The sequence below is a fragment of the Prinia subflava genome, chromosome 1 (assembly GCF_021018805.1).
Source record: "Prinia subflava isolate CZ2003 ecotype Zambia chromosome 1, Cam_Psub_1.2, whole genome shotgun sequence".
Lineage (NCBI taxonomy): Eukaryota > Metazoa > Chordata > Aves > Passeriformes > Cisticolidae > Prinia > Prinia subflava.
Window position 1 is genome coordinate 98,534,123 of NC_086247.1, and position 14,447 is coordinate 98,548,569.

The 14,447-nt window shown below is 43.8% G+C and overlaps 1 long non-coding RNA gene across 2 annotated transcripts in view; it reads right to left on the minus strand.

Moving 5' to 3' along the window:
- Positions 1 to 9,450: 9,450 nt before the first annotated feature.
- LOC134554421 (uncharacterized) overlaps positions 9,451 to 14,447 on the minus strand; it is a 35,848-nt gene continuing 30,851 nt past the window's right edge. Inside the window, exons 3-5 of one of the 2 annotated variants that reach the window (XR_010081232.1) lie at positions 14,238 to 14,321; positions 13,458 to 13,660; positions 9,451 to 10,505 (exon numbers count right to left, since the gene is read on the minus strand). This is a non-coding gene — a long non-coding RNA (uncharacterized LOC134554421). The remainder of the gene's footprint in view (positions 10,506 to 13,457; positions 13,661 to 14,237; positions 14,322 to 14,447) is intronic. The other variant, XR_010081235.1, reaches the window with a different exon arrangement.

Consider the following 14,447-nt stretch of genomic DNA (forward strand, 5'->3'; position numbering starts at 1 on the left):
GAGTAAAACACAACCCATTTGCTTGCACGTTGTGTCAGTACCTATCTCCTGAGGCAACCAATATCACCAGAGCTCCTCCTTCCTTGAAAGATTCATTGTGGACAGAGATGACAAAATGCTAACTTTCTTGGCTGTTGTTTCACTTAGAGAGTAGCCACATTTTCTCTATTCAGCTGGCATGCAGGTTGTTGGTAAAGCTACTTCACTGACAATTAGTCAGTGAGGAGATGTTTAACATAAATGTGGGTTGGTCCACTGTCCTGGGGTGACAGGACATTTTCATGCTTTGTATCCCAAATCGTGGGTTTTTTTTTCTCCTGTTCCCATGTGCCCAGTTTGTTTTGTCTATAGCTGAGCCCCTCCCCCGGCTGCTGGCTTTTGGCTTGCTTGCTGCTAGCTTTAGGCTGCTTTGCTGGCTTTGCTCTCTTGCTTTCTGCTTTTTGCTTGCTTTTTTTTTGCCATTTTTCTGCTTTTTGTGTTTCCTCTTTTTTCCTTCCTCCCTTCCCTGAAGACATCGGACCTACTTCGGGCCCTGATTTCGGGAACATCAAGGGAGCACCCCCCGGAGTCTGCACCTGAAAGAAGCTTTGGCACCCTCCCCAGCAGAGACTGCTCACCCTCTCTTGGACTGGTGAAAACATTTCTTGTCATCTCGGACTGTTTTCCTTGTGTTGGGGAGTGTTTTTTTCGTTGTTTCTCAATAAACAAGTTTTTTCCACTTTCTCCTCTGAGGAAATTCCTCCCGAACCCGGTGGTGGGGGAGGGAGTTGTGGAATTTTGTCCTAAACTAGGACAAACATATTTGGTGGCCCGTACGGGGGTCGATCATACAAAGTGGAAAAAACTTTATTAGAATAATATTTTGGTTTCTGTTGTTTTGTGGGCATATTGGTATGTCTCTTTTTGAAGGTATAATGTCATTTGGAGTGAAAGCCTGCCTTTATTTCTGGTCATTAGGGTTCTTTGAAGTTTTAATACCTTTTTGGTGATTAGGTTTATTCTCTTATCCAGCAATAGCCCCGATACTGTCCTTGATGCATAGCTTTTGTAACCGTGGGGCACTAACCAGAATATTTATCGGGCTGGGCTTGGTTGTGATGATTTGCAAGAGGTTTATAAAAATGTTGCTATCGTTTCCAGGAATGGATGGTTCATGGTTATGGTTGTGTGCTCAGTTTGTTAGGGGAGAAGCAGGGGAGGAGGCTTTTCAGCCTTTGCTCTCCTTCTTCTCCTCCAAATTGTTTACATCTCTATTAGAAAATGTTTGGTCCTCTCTGACTGCCAAGGACACCATCTTTCTGGCATTCAATTTAGTAAGTTTTCTTTATACTGTCTGCAGTTTATATAAGATGAAAGCTGAGATTTCTAGAGGGGCTGGTGAGACTCGTGATTTAGGACTTAAACCAAGGGTGAAGAATTCTGAGTGGCGTGGGAAATGGGAGGATATGGGCCAAATTTTAAAGGAGTTTTCTGATCCTGTAGTCTGGGACTTTCCATCTGAACAAATTCAGAACCCAGCTGAGGTGGTAAAGTATCTGAAAGAGAGGTGCCATGGTAACACTAAGGAGGAAAGGATCATTGCAGTGAGCTGGGCCCTGGCACATGCTTATCGCACCCTGCTACATACTGTAGGGCAGCAGATAGAGGAAAGGGAACAGGGAGATAAATTAGTTACTGTCCCAGTCACTCAGGCTGCAGTAAACATCCCAGGCTCCAGGCCAGTAGTTAAACCAGACAGTAAGCCCCAACCAATGGCTGTTGCTGCAAATACAAAAGGTGGAAAGTGTAAAAGCAAGACTGACCGAAGGGTGGAGGAGGATGATGATCCAAGAGAAAGACCATCACCAAAATCAGAGACCACAGCAAGTGGCATAGATTCCAGAGCCAATATTGATTCCTTCTCCCTGAAGGACCTTCGAGGCCTAAGGAAGGATTATAGGCGACAGCCCGATGAGTCTATAATTAGTTGGCTAGTCCGCCTTTGGGATGCGGCAGGGGAGGCTACCATTCTGGATGGCACTGAAGCGAGGCATTTAGGATCCCTGTCACATGATCCTGTCATCGACCAAGGCATGATGAGGAGGGCTAGCCCTCACAGCCTCTGAGAACAGGTCCTAAACAGCGTAGCACAAAGATACCTGTGTGCAGATGACCTCTATATTCAGCAGACACGGTGGAAGACCATAGAACAGGGGATCCAACGCCTGAGGGAGATGGCAGTGGTAGAGATCATTTTTTCAGATGATATAACAACTAGGAATCCGGACTTAGTACCGTGCACACCTGTAATGTGGAGGAAACTTGTGCGCCTTGGGGCACCTGAATACGCTTCTGCTCTAGCAATAATGAAGCGGGATGAGGTATATGAGACTGTGCTCGATATGGCAAAGAAGCTTGCTTCGGGCATATGCAGATGCTGTACATGGCCCAACTCATGCAAGAATTGCAGCTGTGGAAACACGACTGCAGAAATTAGAAGATAAAATAGAGGAAAGTCGTAAGAAACTCAGGGAAGAGATTAAGGAGGACCTCCTCCAAATCTCAGCTGTACAAATTAGAGGCCCTAGTATCCAACGCAGACGTTCCTCTGTTGGGGAGAGAAGGTACACCCCACGAGCTGAGTTGTGGTTCTTCCTATGTGAGCCTGGAGAAAACATGAGGAGATGGGATGGGAAGCCTACTGCTGCTCTGGCACAACGGGTGCGTGAATTGAAGGAAGGTAGGAAAAGGGAAGCAGCTGCAGTTGCCCGTACTCGAACTGTCAGGCATAATGATGATGATGACTTGTCCGATCCCCTTGAAGGAACCTTCAAGACATATGTCTCAGGAAAGAAGGATAACCAGTCTTAGAGGGGCCCTGCCTCTAGCCAGGTAGAGGTTAGGGAAAACCGAGTTTTTTGGACAGTATGGGTTCTATGGCCTGGCACATCAGAGCCACAGAAATATAAAGCTTTGGTTGACACCGGTTCTCAGTGTACCCTAATGCCATCAGAACATGAGGGAACAGAACCTATTTCTATTGCCGGGGTGACAGGGGGATCACAAGAATTGACCCTGTTGGAAGCCAAGGTGAGCCTGACCGGGAAGGAGTGGCAGAAACATCCGATTGTGACTGGCCCAGAGGCTCCGAGTATTCTGGGCATAGAGTATCTCAGGAATGGCTATTACAAAGACCCTAAGGGGTTCAGATGGGCTTTTGGAATAGCTGCTGTGGAGGCAGAGGGCATTAAGAAATTGAACACCTTGCCTGGACTGTCAGAGAACCCATCTGCAGTAGGACTCCTGAAGGTAGAAGAGCAACGAGTACCTGTTGCCACCTCGACAGTGCATCGCCGGCAGTATCGAACAAATCGAGATGCTGTGATCCCCATCCACAAGATGATCCGAGAGCTGGAGAGCCAAGGGGTGGTCAGCAAAACCCACTCACCCTTCAACAGTCCCATCTGGCCTGTGCGTAAATCTGAAGGAGAATGGAGATTGACCGTGGATTACCGTGCTTTGAATGAAGTGACTCCACCGCTGAGCGCTGCTGTGCCAGACATGCTGGAACTTCAGTACGAGCTGGAGTCCAAGGCAGCAAAGTGGTACGCCACAATCGACATCGCTAATGCGTTTTTCTCCATTCCTCTGGCTGCAGAATGCAGGCCTCAGTTTGCTTTCACCTGGAGGAGTGTGCAGTACACCTGGAACCGACTGCCCCAGGGGTGGAAGCACAGTCCCACTATCTGCCATGGACTGATCCAGGCTGCACTGGAAAAGGGTGAAGCTCCAGAACACCTACAGTACATTGATGACATCATTGTGTGGGGGAACACAGCAGCAGAAGTGTTTGAGAAAGGAGAGAAAATCATCCAAATTCTCCTGGAAGCTGGCTTTGCCATTAAGAAAAGTAAAGTTAAGGGACCTGCTCGGGAGATCCAGTTCCTGGGAGTGAAATGGCAAGATGGACGGCGCCAGATTCCTACTGATGTCATCAACAAAATCACAGCTATGTCCCCACCAACCAACAAGAAGGAAACACAAGCTTTCTTAGGTGCTATAGGTTTCTGGAGGATGCACATTCCTGAATATAGTCAGATTGTGAGCCCTCTTTACTTGGTTACCCGTAAGAAGAATGATTTCTATTGCGGCCCTGAACAGCAGCAAGCCTTTGCCCAGATCAAGCAGGAGATCGCTCATGCGGTAGCCCTTGGCCCCGTCAGGACAGGACCAGAGGTGAAGAACGTGCTCTACTCTGAAGCTGGGAACCATGGCCTGTCCTGGAGCCTTTGGCAGAAGGTGCCTGGTGAGACCCGAGGCCGACCATTGGGATTCTGGAGTCGGAGCTACAGAGGGTCTGAAGCCAACTACACCCCAACAGAGAAAGAAATCCTGGCCACGTGTAAAGGAGTCCAAGCCGCTTCAGAAGTGATTGGTACCGAGGTACAACTCTTCCTGGCACCTCGACTACCCGTGCTGGGGTGGATGTTTAGAGGAAAGGTTCCCTCTACCCACCATGCTACCAATGCTACATGGAGCAAGTGGATTGCCCTCATTACACAGCGCGCCCAAATTGGGAAACTAAATAGTCCTGGGATTCTGGAGGTAATTACCAATTGGCCTGAAGGTGAAAGCTTCAGTCTCACTGGTGAAGAGGGAGAAGAGCAAGTGACCTGTGCTGAAGAAGCTCCACTGTATAACCAACTGCCGGCAGAAGACACACGCTACGCTCTTTTTACTGATGGTTCCTGTCGCCTTGTGGGGATGAACCGGAAGTGGAAAGCAGCTGTATGGAGCCCCACATGACAAGTCGCACAAGCTATCGAAGGAGAAGGTGGATCGAGTCAACTCGCAGAGCTCAAAGCCGTTCAGTTGGCCCTGGACTTTGCTGAAGCAGAGAAGTGGCCAAAACTTTACCGTTATACTGATTCCTGGATGGTAGCCAATGCTCTGTGGGGATGGCTGAAGAGATGGAAGGAGGCGAACTGGCAGCGCAGAGGAAAACCAATTTGGGCTGCTGAAGAATGGAAAGACATAGCTGCCCGGTTAGAGAAACTACCTGTGAAGGTTCGCCACGTAGATGCCCATGTCCCTAGAAGCAGAGCTAATGAGGAGCAGCAGAACAATCAGCAGGTAGATCAGGCTGCAAAGATAGGGGAGTTGAAGATAGATCTTGACTGGGAGCACAAAGGAGAGCTGTTCCTAGCACAATGGGCCCATGATGCCTCAGGCCACCAGGGTAGAGATGCCACCTATAAGTGGGCACGAGACCGAGGGGTGGATCTAACCATGGATAGCATTTCTCAGGTTATCCATGACTGTGAGACATGTGCTGCCATTAAACAGGCTAAGTGGGTGAAGCCCCTCTGGTATGGGGGGCGGTGGTCCAAGTACAAGTATGGGGAGGCTTGGCAGATTGATTACATCACGCTGCCTCAAACCCGCCAAGGCAAGCGCCATGTACTAACCATGGTAGAAGCCACTACGGGATGGTTGGAAACCTACCCCGTGTCTCATGCTACAGCCTGCAACACCATCCTGGGCCTTGAAAAGCAGGTCCTTTGGAGGCATGGTACTCCTGAGAGGATTGAGTCAGACAATGGGACTCATTTTAAAAATAATCTTATTAACAACTGGGCTAGGGAACATGGCATCGAGTGGGTGTACCACATCCCCTACCATGCACCAGCTGCAGGTAAAGTGGAGAGGTACAATGGATTGTTAAAAACCACTTTGAAAGCATTGGGTGGGGGGTCTTTCAAGAACTGGGAGCAGCATTTAGCAAGAGCCACCTGGTTAGTTAACACTCGAGGTTCCACCAACCGAGCAGGTCCTGCCCAGTCTGAGCCCCTTAATATAGTAGATGGAGATAAAGTCCCAGTGGCCCATGTCAGAGGTTTGCTGGGGAAGACAGTATGGATTAATCCTGCCTTGAGTACAGGCAAACCCATTCGTGGGATTGTCTTTGCTCAAGGACCAGGGTATACCTGGTGGATAATGCAGAAAGATGGGACAACCCGTTGTGTACCTCAGGGAGATCTGATTGTGGGATGATATCATTGTTCGCTGAGTGTTACCACCATTATCTGTACGTTAGATCATACAGATATGAGACAGAAGGAAACGTGAAAGTGTCAAAGGTCTGAGCAAGTAAGATGGAAGGAAATGTGTAAGTGTGGAAGGTTTGAGCAAGTGAGAAGAAAGTTGGTTTTTTTGTGTTCAGTAACATGTTCACGATATGGGATAAGGGGTGGAATGTCCTGGGGTGACAGGACATTTTCATGCTTTGTATCCCAAATCGTGTTTTTTTTTTTTTCCTGTTTCCATGTGCCCAGTTTGTTTTGTCTATAGCTGAGCCCCTCCCCCGGCTGCTTGCTTTTGGCTTGCTTGCTGCTAGCTTTAGGCTGCTTTGCTGGCTTTCCTCTCTTGCTTTCTGCTTTTTGCTTGCTTTTTTTTTTGCCATTTTTCTGCTTTTTGTGTTTCCTCTTCTTTCCTTCCTCCCTTCCCTGAAGACATCGGACCTACTTCGGGCCCTGATTTCGGGAACATCAAGGGAACACCCCCCGGAGTCTGCACCTGAAAGAAGCTTTAGCACCCTCCCCAGCAGAGACTGCTCACCCTCTCTTGGACTGGTGAAAACATTTCTTGTCATCTCGGACTGTTTTCCTTGTGTTGGGGAGTGGTTTTTTTCGTTGTTTCTCAATAAACAAGTTTTTTCCACTTTCTCCTCTGAGGAAATTCCTCCCGAACCCGGTGGTGGGGGAGGGAGTTGTGGAATTTTGTCCTAAACTAGGACATCCACTGAGGACAAATATCATGACATGTAATTCCTGGTAGTTACTATATTTCAAGAATATCGCTTTCTGTCTTTGCCTCTACCTATATTTTAACACTGGAGGAAAACTTGGCCATTTTTTTTGAAAAGTGATATTCACTTGATACTGCTTAACACTTACCTCATCTATCTGATCTAATCAACACGACATGTTACACAGTGTTGTATACTTTACTTTCCATTTGTGTCAGGGTGTCAGCAAATAATTCTTTGTTTTGTTTTTTACATCTATTGTATTACCACATGCTTTCCATATAAATAATTTTTTATCCTCAGTATTTCATCTGGGTCCCAGTACATCACACCATAAACGTGCCAACTGCTAATCTCCTTTGACTGACAGTGGCACAGGAGTCCAGTCATTCTTTGATTTGAACCACAACAAAACTTGCTGTGATTTGAATTTTTTTTACCCACTGCTTGGATTTTGTAAATTATTTCAAAGAACTTGAGACATCTAAAGAGCAAACTCAACAAGACAAATTATAAATAAACATAAAGTAAACACCTCCCTCATGTGCAATGTAATAAATACTCAGGTCATGAAGACGTTATGTCAGGATAGCCTTGTTTCATGAACTATTTCTCTCCAAGCAAGCAGTCCCTTTCATTTCTGGATATGTTCTCCAAGTATTGCATCTCAACTGAGCAAGAGGCTAAAAAGGTCTCTTGAATCCCTGCAAAATAGCCTAAAATGGTAACACAGATAATATATTAAGCAACATAAACATAAAAAAAATTATGGATTCATTTTCACTAGATACTTAAGCCATAAAAAAAAAATGGATTCATTTTTATTAGAAAATTCGGCCAAAAAAAATGGTCATGCTGTAAATAGGATCAATCAATCTTCAATAGCATCTGTATCTTTTATAAGGTTTCTAATGACTTTATGATCAACCATTTTATACTGTAGGAGGGGAAACTTAACAATTTTGTTCCTCCTTTCTTAGATCTGATATTACACAGGCTGATTGTAAATATCTATGTGAAAGATTTGGAAAGTCTTCAGTAGGCCCACAATGAATTAAAGAAACACAGAACATTTCCAGAGCCAGCAAAAAATTTTCAATCAATAATATTTTTTCACAGTAAATGGCAGAATTTGGAAAAAAAAACCAACCTAACTTTCCAGTGAGAAAATAAGACATCTCAGGTTTTCTCAGGAGAGGTAAAAATGAAATTTCAGCATTTTCTACTTTGCATATATTAAAATACATTGGTTTCTCTAGATTGTTTCAACTCAAGTCCTGGCAATACTGCCTTTGGTTGAATCAAAGCTGTGCTTCAGAGACTGCATTTAGCAATTTACATTTCCTTCCTCATTTAGGAGTGGATTGCATGTATTCCCTCTGTTCTAACTAACCTGTGGTAGTCACAGGACAAAAATGTGTCATGGGAAATGATACCTAATATATTCATCTCACAGAGAATAGTGAGACTTAAACAGTTCCAGTGAGGGACTTGCAGTAGCCAAGACAGACAGAAATGAGGGTGAAAAATCCACAGAAACAAGACACAACACCCCAAGTAAATTTAGCTATGGCATTATAGAAAGGTGATACTGAAATATGGTGGGTTGGGGGTTTTTTGTTATTAAGCATCTGATTGAAACATTTCAACATTTCTGAACTGAGATGTTCAGAAACTTGAAGTTTTCAAAGAGTTTGGGGATCAATATATTCAGAAATAGAATCACTTTTAACTTAAAATTTCTGACTGTTAAGTGACTATTTCTTCAGTTAGGAAGTCACTAATATCACTTCTAATGAGGTTAGTAAAATTTTCACCAATGTCAAATGATGGGGATAAGCTTTTCTTTTAGATATGGTTGAGAAATTAAAAGCGTGACTGTTGTTTCTGAAAATACACCGGTTTGGGGTGTTTTTTTGCGAACTGAACCTCTTAAAATCTCTGACAATACTGAGGAAACAGCACTGAGTGAGGGTAAAATTAATAATGCTATAGCAATACATGCTTATTTTAAAAGATCTAATCAGCAGGGAAGGAGGCCTAGAAAACTACATTCCTAGAAGAGCCAGACAGAAACAGAAAAGAACTGCAATAGGAAATGAATGAAATATGAAAATGAAGAGGCATCACTTCACTATGGAAGTCCTTAGTCTCTCTCACCTCCGTCTCCCTTTTTCCTCCAGGTTTCTTGTCTTCAATATTTGACCTATAGCCTTTCTCCTTATCTCCTCCCTTTTCAGAGTAACACATACCATACTAAATCACCTAACTTTCTCTGCTGACTCAGAAAATATGAAGAAGTAAATGGACAATGAGAAAACCTCTTAAGTATTCACTAACATATTAAGCAATTTCTTCTTTTTCTTACTAGACGCAAATGAGAAGGATTTAGAATGCTTTAGCATTGAAATGGTTCATTGATAGTAAACAAAACAGGGTAAAAATAACTGAATTCATCCAACACCACCATCTCTGGAATCAATACAGTCTTAGATCTCCAGAAGTGGCACATGAGCTGCCTTATTCTGGTATTCTCCAACAGTAAGGAATCTGGACTTCCCTAAATTATTCATGGAGAGGTAAATGTTGTGGAACATCTCTAGACCTGAACCTTTGTGATGGGTTGGCATTGACCAAATGCCAGTGGACCCACAAAAATAATTTTTTTCATTTTCCTCTCCTATAGTTAAGCAGAGGAGGGAGAAAGAAAATTCACGGGATAAGATAAGGATTATACTTTAAGGGCAAAACAGGCTTAAAACTTCAAAAGGTATAAAGAAATTTTATTAACAGAATTAAAAGAGGACAATGAAAACTAAAAATAAACCATTAGAACACCTTTCCTCCCACCCTCTGCCCTTCTTTCCTTCTCACCGACAGCGCAGGGAGACAAAACATGGCATTTTTAGTTAGTTTGAGACTTCTAAAATATTTTTTCTGTTCACTTAGGGAGAGGAATCTCTTTTGCTATTCCATGGTGTCTTTCCTATGGGAAACAGTTCTCTGTGAACTTTTCCAACGTGGTTTTAATTTTCACAGCTAACAGTCTGCCTGGAACCTGCTTGCAACATGAAGTCCCTCCCACGGCTTGTAGTCTTCCCACAACTGCTTTTCATGGGCCATTTAGCTTATGGGCTGCAGTTTTTAGGGATGAGCTGTTCTAGTATAAAAGCAAGGATCCTCTTCCGCTATTTCTGAAAGCAAGGACTTTCTTTCTCTCTGTTCAAGCCTCTCACCAGATCACAGCTTTTCAGCAACCACATGTTTCAGCATGAGTGCCTTTTCCTCATGGGCTGTGAATGCTGCATCCCCCATACACTCCATGAATTACAGGGAAACAGTTTGATGTATATAGTCCTCACCACGGCTTGCAGAAGAATCTCAGCTCCAATGCTCAAAGAACCTCCTCCTCTCCTTCCCTCTTTTGCACCAAACATTAGTGTCGCCACATTGTTCTCCTCACGTGTCTTCACTTTTTCCTTTTCTCTGACTCAGGAGAAAATTGGTGTTTGTAGGTTTGTTTGTTCTCAAGTTCTATCAATTGAAACAGTTTTTATAGAGCTCTGTAGCACTGAAAGGTTAATCTTATCCAGGCTCCACAATTGGAGAATCACTCGTCATGCTTCTCTCTGTATTGGTCATGTGGCCTCTGCTGCTGGCACTGTGCAAGTTGCACCCGCTGCTGGCTCCACTCCAAGTCTTTTCTTCATATAGGACACTGAAAAAGAAAAACTGCTGCAGCTGCTATTGCCTTTCTGTCTGCAGCATGGCTGGTTAAAAGAAGCTAAGTAAATGAAGTTCATTTCCAGCCATGCCAAGACAATCACGGCTGCGCAATGCTGCCGCAGCTGTCTGGTTGCTCGTGGTGCTGGGATGGGCTCTGGCAGCATGGCCCAGTGGCTGCACAAGGACGGGGTCCAGTAGTCCCTCTGGGAAGGGGCCTTGGCTGGCTCCCCTGGGAAGGGGGCCCAGCAGGCACCTCCACCCCTCTTTTGAGAGCAGGGAGCAAGAATGCTTCCTGCAGTTTTTCATTCCGAAATTTGTTATAACAGAGGCATTACCAGCTTTCTTCTAATTGGCTTAGCAGTGTTCTAATTCTCAGAGCTAGCCAGCAATTGGTTTTTCCAAGCACAGAGAAAGCTGCTAGCAGCTTCTCACAGAGAATCACTTCTGTGGCTGACTTTTTCCCTCTTCACTACAAATCAATTAATGCAAAACCAGAACAATCTTCTACTTAATTTACAGAGAACAGTATTTTTCTGGAGATCTTCAAAGACACATATTCTTCTCATTGACATTACAGAGATTGTAGAAGACTGTATAGAAGATTTACAATTGTACAATTCTGTACACTGAGGATGACTACAGGACAAGTCATTAAATTACACCTTGGTTACTGACGTTCTACACAATGCAAACTCAAAAGCTTTTTCTCTGCTCTCATTCTCTTCTAATTCTCTATCTTCTAAGTCTCCATCCACCATAAGAGAATAATAGAATGCCTTGGGTTGTAAGAGACCTTAAACACTATCCAATTCCAACTCTCCTGCCCTGGGCAGGGACATCTTTCAGTGCAGTACAGCAGGTTGCTCAGAGCTCCATCTAACCTGGCCTGGAACATTTCCAGGGATGGGGCATCCACAACTTCCCTAGGCAACTTGTTCCAGTGCCTCACCAACACCACAGTAAAGGTTTCTTCCTAACATCTAATCTAAAGCTATTCTCTTTCAGTTTGAAGCCATTCTCCCTTATCTCATCACTAAATGGTCTTATAAAAAAGTCCCTCACCAGCTTTCTTGTCACTACCTTCAGGTACTGAAGTGAAGGCAGCAATTAGGTCATTCTGAAGTCTTTTCTTCAGGTTGAACAATCCCAACCCTCTTAGTTTTTTATTATAGCATTTTCTCTTTTCCTCCTAAAAGCGCCTAAAAACACCCTAGAGGTATCACTCTGATCATCTTGGTAGCCCTCCTTTGGACTTGGTCTAACAGGTCCTTTCTGGCTTGGGGACCTCAGAGCTGGATGCAGCATTCCAGATGGGATCTCACTAGAGCAAAGCAGAGGGCAGAATCACTTCCCTCACCTTGCTGGCCATGCTTCATTTGATTCAGCCAAAGACACATTTGGCTCACTGGACTGCAGGTACACATTCCTGGATCCTGTCTGGCCTCTCATCCATCAACACCCCCTATTCTTTCTTGGCAGGACTGCTCTTGATCTGTTCATCCCCCTCCAGCCTGACCCAGAGGCAGCACCTTGCACTTAGTTTTATTAAACTCCATGAGATTACCATAGGACCACTCCTTGAATTTCTACAGATTCCCCTGGATGACATCCTGTTCTTCAGGTGTGTCAACTGCACCACCCAGCTTGGTGTCATCTGCAAATTTGCTGAAGGTGCACTGGATTCCAGAGTCCATTGGGATTCTGAGCCATTGACTAGTACCCTCTGGATACATCCATCCAACTAATTTCTTGTCCACTTAAGAGTCCTCTCACCAAATACATCTCCATCTGTTCATACCACACAGCTCAGATCCCTCTCTTCCCTCTCTCTAAGGAGAGAAATAAAGTGAGAGCTGAGAAACCTGTTTGATGTATCAGTTTGCTGTAAATATGTGTGCATGGGCCTTGCTTTAAAAAAGGAGAGGGGCTGGGAGGAGCAGGGGGAAACATTTTTCACAATACTTTAACATTTCGCTTTCAATTCTCATTCCATCCTTACTTCTTGCTTGATTAATTTCTACACAATGATCCACGGGCTGTGTGAGTGATCCTGCTTCACTGCGCATCTTCAGTAAACAGAAGATTTCAAGAGCCATCTGGCTATCCTGTGCCACAACTTGTGGGAATATGATGTCAAAAAGGGACGTTTCAAATGGATGATATACCAGCAGATTAACAATGCTATTTTAATGCAGAAATATCTTCAGGGTGAAGACCTTGTATTAATTTCTTAATAGCAAAATACACAAAACAAGAACTAAAAGCATCTAAATTAATAAAAACCAAGACTGTGTGCTTTAAATGGTGCAATTTTGAACAAGGAATTTGTTGTACTTAAAATATGATTTTAATCTACCCTTAGTGCATATTTGAACCACAAAACTGTTAGGTTCTAGTTAGGGTCTAATACACAAGCTCTGGCACCTCCAGTCATGGGAAGTTAATATCTTGTTATCTGCTCTGCACATTGCCCTGTGAGAGGAATCCACCAAGGGTAAAAGAGAATGTAGGTCCCACATCTGGCCTGGCTGAATTCCATATCTTCTCTATTGACTTACATCACCAGTGATGCTCGGGACATATTAATGTACTGCTGGTGAAGTGGCTGACTCAATGGATGCATTTAATTCTGCAGCCTCTGCAACACCAAGAACTATCTCTTGTTGTGGGGTAGGTCTTACAGAGGACATGCAGTTTTGTTTTAGAATGCCACAAGCTGGTAGCTTCAGCACATAAATCAATGTCCATAGCTGAGTCAAGGTAAACAGTAATTCAGTCATATCAGGAAGTATCATTGCCACAAAGGGCTACATGAGGTTCCTCACTGTCTCCTAAATATGTCTCTTTTTCATTAATTTTCTTTCATAAGCCTCTGCTTCTCTATCCTCTCAGTTCCCACTCTATTTATGGCTAAAACTTCTTTTGCCAAAATAATTCTCCTTACCATATAGGTTTGGCCTCTCAGTGTCCACCTGCTTCTTCTGAGCTTCCAAAAAGGCTTGGACGTCAAGTCCTTTTGCGACAGAAATACCACTGAGGAACCGAGGAGGGATTTTTGCGCGGACATCAGGTTCTTCTGCACCAAACCCCAAATTAAGCAGAATCTCCACTGGATCCTTTTCCCAGAGCACCAGCCATTCAGTGATGCTGTGGTGGAAACATCAAGATTATTTACATCACTCTCTTGGTACCACTTATATCTTGCAGTAGCTATCACATGGTCTTATTTTTAATAATTATCTTCCCTTCTTTTCCCCTCTTGGGGGGACTACTGCTAAAGTCAAAGTAGTCACTTTGCATTTTGGGTCATGTTGCTAAAAAATCAATATATGTTCTTCTCCCCAGAATAATCTGGTGGCACTGCATCCAGATAGCTTAGCAAGGAGAACATTAATAAAAGGTGGTAGGTTCACAGTTCTGCAGGCTCCCTTTACTCTAGACACAACACAGACAAGGCATAGTGCAGCTGCCATAAGGTCTTACAGCCTTTTACCTTCCAGAGGATCCAAAGCCCACTGTAGCTTCAGGTAGGTTTTGATTTTTTACAAATTCACTTGAAATCAGATAACTGTTATTGAGAAGATTATTTTGATCTTGTTTAAATAAACCAGTACATGGCTTTTACAGACCTTGACTGCTTATTTAAAATTGTACTCACATTTGTTGTTCTCTCGACAGACTAGTAACTTGTATTCCTCACTGGTAAAATATGGATGTAACTAACCTTTGGGGTGGACCAGTGAGCGTGAGCTTGTGGGAAAAGCTGAGATTCTTGCCGCTTGACATAACTGGACTTTCTGAAAAAAAGCTAAAGCAGGAACCTGGTTGGTAAAAAAGCAACCATGAAATGTGTTTACTTACATACTCCTCTGGGATGTGATTATTATTTTTTCCTGGAGTAAACATTTGAGTTTTGTCTTGGTTTATTATGATA